Below are 8,874 nucleotides of genomic sequence, written 5' to 3'. Positions count from 1 at the left end.
ACTATGTTAAAACTATAGATTTCTGCGGAAGGCAGCCCTCCCAAATTAAGGCAAGTGGCTGACCAAAAGATCCTCCAATATATTTAACAAGGGTATGAAGAAATGAGTAGTCACGCAGTGGTGAGAAGAGTACAGATGGATATAACTGTTTTAGGTAGCAGTTTGGCAGGAGCCCTTAAAATAAAAATTACAGATATCCAAGGAACCCAGTTATATTTTGGGGTTACTTATAGGTATACAGGTGGTTTTCTTTAATATCCATGGTTAATGTGATATAAGGGCATAAATGCAATATAAATGTGTAAAGAAACATTCACACATGGGTACAACCCAGTTATATTTTGGGGTTACTTATAGGTATACAGGTGGTTTTCTTTAATATACATGGTTAATGTGATATAAGGGCATAAATGCAATATAAATGTGTAAAGAAACATTCACACATGGGTACAAAGAAGCATCTAGAAGTGTCTTACTGCACCACTGTTTATAATAGAGAAAAACTGAGAAGAATACGTAAAGTTCCATCAAAAGAATCTTAACTATGTTACATCTCTACAGTTAACCCTTGAACAAAGCAAGGGTTGGGGGGGCTGATTCCCCATACAGTTGAAAATCTGAGTATAACTTTTTTTTTTTTTAAAGATTTTATTTATTTATTTGACAGAGAGAGATCACAAGAAGGCAGAGAGGCAGGCAGAGAGAGAGGAAGGGAAGCAGGCTCCCTGCTGAGCAGAGAGCCCGACGTGGGACTCGATCCCAGGACCCTGAGATCATGACCTGAGCCGAAGGCAGCGGCTTAACCCACTGAGCCACCCAGGTGCCCTGAGTATAACTTTTGACTTCCCCAAAACTTAACTACTGATAGCCTACTCATGACTGGAAGCCTTAGTGGTAGCATTAACAGTTATTGCATATTTTGCATGTTATATGTATTATACACTGTATTCTTACAATGACAAAAGCTAGAGAAAAGAAAAGGTTAAGAAAATCATAAAGAAGAGCAAATATGTTTCTGATACTGTATTTTTAAAAAATCCACATATAAGTGGACCCATGCAGTTCAAACCAATTTTGTTCAAGGGTCAACTATACTGTGGAATGTCATGAGCATTTGAAAAGAATGAAGTAGATTTTAAAATGGGCAAAAGACTTGAATAGACAGTTATCTGAACAAAATATACAGATGGCCAACCAGCACATAAAAGATGCTTAACGTCACTAATCATTAGGGAAGTGCAAATCAGAATCACAATGAGGTATCCCTGCATACCCATTCAGATGGCTACAATTTAGAATAAATAAATAATGAGTATTTACACGGATGAGGAGAAATTGGAACTGTTGTACACTGTAGGAAATATAAAATGGTACAGTCACTGGAGAAAACAATATGGCAGTTCCTGGAAGAATTAAAAATAGAATTACCATATGATCTGGCAGTTCCACTCCTGAGTATGTACAAAAGAATCAACTCAGGATCTTAAAGAGATATTTGCGCATCTGTGTTCACATCAGCACTTCTAACAATAGCCAAGAGGTGGAAGCAATCCAAGTGTCCATTTACAGATGAATGAATAACCAAAATGTGGTATATACGTACAATGGAATATTATGCAACCTTAAGAAGGAAGAAAATTCTGACACATCCTCCAACATGGATGACCCTTGAGGATGTTATGCTAAGCGAAAAAAGAGTCACCAAAAGATAGGGGTGCCTGGGTGGCTCAGTGGGTTAAGCCTCTGCCTTTAGTTCAGGTCGTGATCCCGGGGTCCTGGGATCGAGCCCAACATCAGGCTCTCAGCTCAGCGAGGAGCCTGCTCCCTCCTCTCTTTCTCTCTCTCTGCCTGCCTCTCTGCCTACTTGTGATCTCTGTCTGTCAAATAAATTTTAAAAATCTTTAAAAAAAAAGATAAATACTGATTCCACTTACATGAAGTGCCTAGAATAACTGAATTCATAGAGACAAGGTAGAAAGGTGGTTCCAGGGCTGGAGGGAGTGGGGAATGGGGATTTTAATGGGGATGGAGCTTCAATTTTCCAAGACAAAAAGAATTGTGGAGATTGGTTGTACAACATTGTATATATACTTAACGATATTGAACTATATACACTTTAAAATGGCTAAAATGGTAAATTTTATGTGTATTTTATCACAATTAATAATAGTAAGAGCTATATTGCTTACTTGACCTAATGTTAAGAAAAAGAAGCAACTCGTAGAACAATTAGGTGTGGTGTGATACCTGTTTCACTTTTTTTTTTAAACCACAAAATTATGTAACTGTTAATATGGTAATAAACATACATGGATAGAAAAAGGTCTGAAAATAATTCTTTTCCTATTCTCCCTTCTCTGCTAACAGTATTACTCTTAGAGAAATCCACTGTTAAAGGACTGGATTATGGCTCACTGCTATCCCAGCACATAATATGGATGTTTCATCTTCCTGGTTAAACCAGTCAGAATATTCTTTTTTTTTTTTAAGGTTTTTTTTAAATTGTATTTATTTATTTGACAGACAGAGATCACAAGTAGGCAGAGAGAGAGAAAGGAGGAAGCAGGCTCCCTGCGGAGCCCGATCCCAGGGCTCTGGCATCATGACCTGCGCCGAAGGCAGAGGGTTTAGCCCACTGAGCCACCCAGGTGCCCCAAGTCAGAATATTCTTATACCCTTTGCCACTGCAATTACTTCAAGCCTGGGAGATCAAACTCAAGCCAAATAGTCTTAACCAGAGCTTTTACTGGAGATCTGTTAGCTAATGTAAGCTTTGAAACTGAGTGATCATATCTGCCAATACATTGGAAAAACCAACCTGGATTTTACTTTGATTGCATTGTCAAACTTAACCTTAACTAATGTAGGATATATGTCTCCTCAACCAACAGAGAGGAAAAATGGAAAAGGGAACTCAATCATTTAAAAAAACTCAAAAAAACAAAACAGATTTTGTCAAAACCCAGTGAACTGCATCACTGGAGATTTGCATATTTTGCTATCTGTAAATCGAAAAAGGGAAGAAGAAGAAAATACAGAACAGGGGAGGGAAGAAGAAATAATGGTAAATAGAAAACAAAGTAAGATGGTAGAGAAAGGTTCAAATGCACAGTAGTTATGATGAATGTGACTATATAAGTTTTCTTACTAAAGGACAAGTGCACGAGGCGACTGGGCGGTTTAGTCGGTTAAGCATCTGCCTTTGGCTCAGGTCATGATCCCAGAGTTCTGGGATCCAATCGCACATCCAGCTCCCTGCTAAGTGGAGAGTCTGCTTCTCTCTCTGCCTCTACCCCTCCCCCTGCTGGTGTGTTCTCTTTTTTTTCTCTCTCTCCCTCTCCCCCTCTCTCAAATAAATAAAACCCTAAAAAAAAAAAAAATACAACCGCACAGGTTGGATATTTTTTAAATCTTACGACTGTGTGATATTACAAAACATGCCTAAAACAGAATGACACAGAACAGTTGGAAATGATAGGAAATTACACTTAACTGCACAACCTAGCAATTCTACTTCCTCGGAAATCTACCCAAATGAAAACAATATTCACACAAAGACTTGTACGCCAGTGTTTATGTTATCTTTATTCATAAAAGATAAAAACTGGAAGCAACCCAAGTATCTGTGGACAAGTAGATGGAGAAACTGTGGTGCATTCACAGAATGGAGTACTATTTAGCCATAAAAGGAATGAGCTGATACAGCAACACAGGCGAATGTTAAAATAATCAAGTTGAGCAAAAGAGGCCAGACACAAAAGAATATATACTATATGATTCCATTTATATGAGATTCTAGAAAAGACTAACCTGTAGTGATGGTAAATCATTAATTGCCTGAGGTGGGGATGGCAGTTTGGCTGTATATAGATACAAAGGAATTTGGGGGGTTATGGAAGTGTTCTCTCTCTCTTTTTTTAAGAATTTTATTTATTGGGGCACCTGGGTGGCTCAGTGGGTTAAGCCTCTGCCTTCGGCTCAGGTCATGATCTCAGGGTTCTGGGATCGAGCTCCACATCGGGCTCTCTGCTCAGCAGGGAGCCTGCTTCCTCCTCTCTCTCTGCCTGCCTCTCTGCCTACTTGTGATCTCACTCTCTCTGTCAAATAAATAAATAAAATCTTTTAAAAAAAAGAATTTTATTTATTTGACATAGACACAGCGAGAGAGGGAACAAGGCGGGGGAGTGAGAAAGGGAGAAGGAGGTTTCCCACCAAGCAGGGAGCCTGATGCGGGGCTTGATCCCTGGGATCATGACCTGAGCCAAAGGCAGATGCCACCCAGGCACCCCTGTGGAAGTGTTCTATATTTCTCTTGTTGTGATGGTTACTTGGATATATTGATTTGTCAAAATGCATTGACATGTACACAAAATGAATGTGTTTTGTTGTGCATAGATTATAATTAAGTAAATTAAAAGATAGAAAAAGACGTGCAAAAAATATGCTGCTTGAATATGCAATATGGAAAATGTAGAGGGTTTTTAGTGGCATAATGTCAATTTCATGAACATTCCATGTACACTTGGAAAGGAGGTACAGTCTCCATTATCAGGATATTATCAGAGTAAAAGTTTTGCTATTTATCCATAAGATTTACTTGATGTTTAGATCTTCTGTCTTCTTATTTTGACTCTTTTATCTGTCTCAAGCTGAGAGGAATGTATTAGCGTTTCCTAATATTGGTATGTTTTGTTTATTTCTCCTTGCACTTCTTAACGTCTCCACTTGATGAAATTTGCTACTATGTTGTTTTGTGCATAGGTTCTCATAACTGATATATTTCTTGTGGATTGTAACCTTTAGCATTATAATGTATCCATTTTGTCTCATTTAATGCATTTGGGCCTGAATTCTATTTTTTCTGATACTGAGAATAGAATCTCTGCTTTCTCTTTCTTTTTTTGTAGTGCATTTGTCTTATATTCCTTTGGTAATCCTTTTATTTTTAGCTTTTTTTTTATGAATTCCTTGTCCTGAAACTGAGATGACCTTGCGTGGCTTATCTTGTAGACAGAATTGCTAGAAACCGGTCATTTCTATGTACTCTTTTTTTCTTTCTTTTTCTGAATGAGAGTGTTCACTGCAGTTGTCCTGTTCCTGTTCCAACACTTGTGTGTTTGGTATATGAGGGCAGATAATTTGCCCTCTTGGTGCATTGATCTTTAGATCAAAAAAAGCCACACCTGCTGATAATGATACTACTACATATAGTACATAATGGTCTACTACATATACATGTGCTTTACCTGGATATCTTGGACTTTGAGCATGATGTCATGACTGGACAAGATTTTGAGGATGTCTCTGTCGGGGGAGGGGATTGGCCTCTGGTAAGGAAAGTAAGGAAGCGAGCTCAACATTTGGTAACTTAAAGGGTGGAGTGTAGTGTTTGGTTTGTGCTGTTCAGCAAACATTTCCAACTCTGTTTTAGGGACCCAGGGTAGGACTCCTCTTCCCCACCACCTTTGAAGTTAGATGTGGCAGCTGGAGTGAAGATGACATACTCATTCCTAGGCGGACGCTTTCAAAGTTGTTGTGTGATTAGCTTTGGCCCCTTTGTTTTTTTCCTGACAGTCATAAAAACAAAGATGGAAACTTGCTTTGCCTGGATCCCAGCCTAATGATGGGAATAGTAGAGAGAATGATAAATAAGCATTTGTTATTTTAAGCTATGAGATTTGGGTTGGCTTTTTGTTTGTTTTTATTACTGTAGCATAACTTAGCCTGTATCAACTGATAAAGCACATGTTAAAAAGTCTGGGTCAGAAAATTAGACGAAAAAAATAAAAGGCATCCAAATAGCAAATGAAGTAAAGTTCTCTCCCTTCACAGATGATGTGATCTTATATGTAGGAAATCCTAAAGAAACCATTTTTTAAAAAAGATTTATTTATTTATTTATTTATTTGACAGAGGGAGAGAGATCACAAGTAGGCAGAGAGGCAGGCAGAGAGAGAGGGGGAAGCAGGCTGCCCGCTGAGCAGAGAGCCTGATGCAGGGCTCGATCCCAGGACCCTGAGACCATGACCTGAGGTGAAGGCAGAGGCTTAACCCACTGAGCCACCCAGGTGCCCCAAGAAACCATTTTTTTATAAGTTTTTATTTTCATTCTGGTTAACATGCAGTGTAATACTAGTTTCAAGTGTACTGAAGAAACCACTTTTAAAACTGTTAGAACTAAAATGCTTTCAGCAAAGTTTCAGGACACAAAATCAACATGGAAAAATTAGGTGCACCTCCGTATACTAACAATGATCAATTAAAAAAATTTTAAGAAAATCCAATATACTATAGCATCAAAAAGAATAAAATACTTAGGAATAAATGTAACTAAGGAGGGGAAAGACTTGTACACTGAAATTACAAAATGTTACTAAAAGAATCAGAAAAGATACAAAGAAATGGAAAGACATCCTGTGTTCTTGAAAGACTCTGTATAATGAAAATGTTCATATTACCCAAAGCGATCTACAGATTCAGTGCAATTTTTATCAAAATCCCAATGACATTTGTTTGCAGAAATAGGGAAAAAAATGCTAAAATTTATATAGAATTCCAAGGGATTCCAAATAGCCAAAACAATCTTGAAAAAGAAGAACAAAAAAAAAGAGAGAGAGAGAGAGAGGAACAAAGTTGGAGACCTCACAATTCCTGGTTTCAAAACAAACTATAAACAAATAGCAATCAGGACAGTGTCCTATTGACATAAAAACAGAGATATAGGCCAATGGAACACAATAAAAGGCCCAAAAATAAACACTTGGTATAATGCCAAATGATTTGTGACAAGGGTGCTAAGACAACACAATTGGAAAAGGAAAGTCTCTTCAACCGATGGTACTGGGGAAAACTGGATATCCACATGCAAAAGAAGGGAAAATGACTCCTACATCATAAAATAATTAATTTTTAAAAATTAACTCAAAGTGGATCAAAGACCGAAACATAAGAGCTAAAACTAAAAGAACATGGGGGGAAACTTGAGGACATTGGATTCAGCAATGATTTCTTGGATATGACACCAAAAGCGCAGGCAACAAAACCCAAAATAGACAAGTGGAACCACATCAAATTTAAACAATTCCTTCTTTCAAAGGAAACAATCAACAGAGTAAACAGGCAAACCTTGGAATGGGAGAAAATATTTAGAAATCATATATCTGACAAGGGATTAAAATCTGGAATTACAAGGAAGTTGTACAACTCAACAACAAAAAACCAAATAACCCAATTTAAAAATGAGCAAAAAGACCTGAATAGACAACTATCTGAAGAACCAACAAGCAAGAGAAAAGATGTTCAACATCACTAATTATAAGTGAGATGCACATTAAAACCACGGTGAGCTACCACCTCACATCCATGAGGATGGCTACTGTCAAAAGAACAGAAAATAAGTGTTGGCAAGGGTGCAATCGGTATCCGATTAAATGGAACACTTGTCCCTGTTGGTGGGAATGTAAAATGGGATAGCCTCTATGGAAAACAGTATAGTGGTTTTTCAAAAAATTGAAAAATAGAATTGTCATGTGATCTGGCACTCCCACATCTGTGTATATATCCAATAGAATTCAAAGCAAGATCTTAAAGAGATACTTGCACGCCCATGTCCATTACAGCATTATTCACAATAAGCGAGAGGTGGAAGCAACCCAGATATCCACTGATGGATGAAGGGATAAAGAAAATGTGGTATAGACACACAACGGACTATTATGCAGATTTTAAAAAGAAGGAAATCCTGTTACATTCTACAACGTGGATAAATATCAAACATTATTCTAAGCAAAAAAGCCAGTCACAAAAGAACAAATACTATATAATTCCACTCATGAAGTATCTAAATTAAGCTAAAATCGAGTCAGAGAGTAGAAACATGGTTGCCAAGTGCAGAAGAGAGGTGGGTAGGGGACATTAGTGGATAGAGTTCATCGTGCAAAATGAAAAAGTTGGAGAGATCTGTTGCACAACAATGTAAATATACTTAACACGAGATGTACACCTAAAAATGATAAAAGATGGTAAATTTAATGTGATGTGGTTTTTAGTACAATAAAAATAGATATAAGATCAAAGAAATACACAGTGAGAAATGAAAGTTTAATTATCAAAGGAAGTCCCATTCCCTTTAAGAACTGCTGCTTTGTTTGTGATAGGCCTGTGGACTTAAGCCCTGTTGGGTTTCGGATCTCAGTGTTTTGGGGACCCATCCCTGGTGTGGGAGCCCTTAAAAGTTGGGGCACTAGATGTGTAGTGCAAACCCTTCAGTCCTCAGGAAGAAGCTGGGAGTTGGGGGCTCCCTCCCAAGTATTTGGTGCTATGCTGAGAATGAGCTTCACGATGACAGCATGGCTTAGCCCTTCCTACCCTTTTTTGGGTGAGTATTTCTCATTTGCCTGATGTATGCTAGTCTCTCAGCCAGTTTCTGAATTTCTCTCGGAGGCAAATTTGTGTGTACATTCCGTGCGTCCACAGGAAGAGCAAAGTTCAGGAACCTCTGATATCAGTGTCTTGGTCTTTCTCCATAAAAGGACATTTTTTAATTATAGAGAAATGCAAAGAAGTGCTCAAAAATGGATGGGGACTTGTGAAAAGAAATAGGAGCCAGCTTGGAAAGGCTCCTTCTGGCCAAATTTGAGACCATTTAATCATCAAAATTAATAATGACAGGAATGGATTATCACATTGATTTTTAAACTATATTTGAACATACAATGTGTAAATTTAAGGTGTATGACATGTTAATACATTACTGATTTTTATTTTTTATTTATTTTTAAAGATTTTATTCATTTATTTGTCAGAAAGAGAGAGAATGAGAGCACAAGCAGGGGGAGTGGCAGGCAGAGAGAGAAGCAGGGTCCCCGCTGAGCA

This window comes from Lutra lutra, chromosome 7, assembly GCF_902655055.1.
Source record: "Lutra lutra chromosome 7, mLutLut1.2, whole genome shotgun sequence".
NCBI lineage: Eukaryota > Metazoa > Chordata > Mammalia > Carnivora > Mustelidae > Lutra > Lutra lutra.
The sequence above is the reverse complement of the archived record's forward strand: the minus strand, read 5'-3'. Positions refer to the sequence as shown.